General features: G+C 47.2%; 1 protein-coding gene across 1 annotated transcript in view; it reads left to right on the top strand.

The window, feature by feature from the left end:
• The first annotated feature begins 1,293 nt into the window (after positions 1–1,293).
• Positions 1,294–1,512, top strand: part of CCDC42 (coiled-coil domain containing 42) — a 6,930-nt gene continuing 6,711 nt past the window's right edge. The window contains exon 1 of the mRNA XM_027896862.1: positions 1,294–1,494. The gene's annotated coding sequence lies outside the window, so the exon portion shown is untranslated. The remainder of the gene's footprint in view (positions 1,495–1,512) is intronic.

Raw genomic sequence — 1,512 nt, 5'->3', positions numbered from 1 at the left:
CTATTGATCCCAAGTGACAACTGGGGCCGGCACACGGGGCAGGACACTCCATTCCTTTGGGACAGCATTCCTTTACCTTCCGGCGTGTCAGCCCTAATTAAGATGCAACTGGAATTTTCCAGGGAAAAGGTTGTGCTGCTGACGTGACTCCCCTAGATCAGGGTCAGTCAAATTTCCTCTCATTGGTTTTCAGTAGCAACTTCAGTGTCTTCTCCCCTCTCTTCTCCTTGGAGAGAGAGCTGTGCAGGTTGTTGAAACAGAGACCAGAATGTGGATTCATACCATTTGAAAAGCAGAAGTGGAAAAACGAACTTCTGCCTTTTCTCTGGGTATAATAATACAAGATGCAGCTTCTTTCTAGAAAGAATTCTTCTTTCTCATAGCTCTCATTCCTGAGGGATGCAGGTGGGCTGTAGAGGTGAGGCTGTTTCACTGAGAGCTGTATGAGCTGGGTTATAATGTATTTAATATTGTGCTATGTCCAATCTTGTGTGGAAGATAAGGGATGGTGTAAAAAGAAGACAGTAATATTTGATAGCAGCATTAATGTGAGATTAATATTTATTGTGGAGTATATTTTGGGGGTTTAAAAAGGGCAATCAGGCTGGTGTGAAGTAAAATGTGGCTGTGGCACAGAAGGGCAGGCTGGGTCTTCTGCTGGGTTTCAGCATCACCAGCGTGGTTAAGGGAAATGATGTGGTTTACAAAAAGTGCTTTTTTAGTGGCTTTCAGCAAAAAAAAAAAAAAAAAATTAAAAAATCACTTTTTTATTTTTAATTCCGATAGATCTGTTCCCTCGGGATGGAAGTTAAATGACCGCGTTGCAATGTTCAGTGAGGAGAGGTGAAGAGCTCTCACGCGTGGCTGTGAACCGGGTGGGAAGTGTGGGCTGTGCTGCCACAGCCCTGTGTGCCTGGAATTCACGGACTCGCTCAGTGCTGGGTTATTTTCCAGCAGTGCTGATCCATCTCCCGGCCAGGAGATGTCCCCAGATCACCACAATTCCTCCAGGAACTCCGGCACAGGTTCTGGGCTGTGTTTAACTGTGTTTCCATGTGGTATTTGGGAAAGAAGGAGCAAGCCCTGAGCACTGGGACAGTGGGATGTGGCTTTCAGGAGCCCTAAAAAGCCCACCCAAGGCAGCAGAAATCACAGGGCACGGTGGGGAGGACACAAATTTAGGTGAGGAAGAAACACAGAAGACGAGGTGAAGGGAATGAAAAAAATCCAGGACACAGTGATTTAGTCCCACTGGTGCCAAGTAAACATTTAGTGGCCAAGCAAACATTTACAGGAGCGGGAATGGCCACAGGAGGCATCACAAATGGTGGGATAGCCAAAGGAGATGTCACAGTGATTGAATAGCCACGGGAGGTGTCACAAGGGCCACAGGATCTGTCACAGTGGTTGGACAGCTACAGGAGGTGTCACAATAGTTGGATAGCCACAGGATCTGCCACAGTGCTTGGAGCAGCCACAGGAGCTGCCAAAATGGTTGGAGTAGCCTCAGGG

Source organism: Empidonax traillii, unplaced genomic scaffold (genome assembly GCF_003031625.1).
Source record: "Empidonax traillii isolate 1590-97213 ecotype Southwest subspecies unplaced genomic scaffold, ASM303162v1 scaffold518:size600044, whole genome shotgun sequence".
Taxonomy (NCBI): Eukaryota; Metazoa; Chordata; class Aves; order Passeriformes; family Tyrannidae; genus Empidonax; species Empidonax traillii.
Note: the sequence above shows the minus strand (reverse complement) of the source record. Positions and strands in the feature narration are given on the sequence as shown.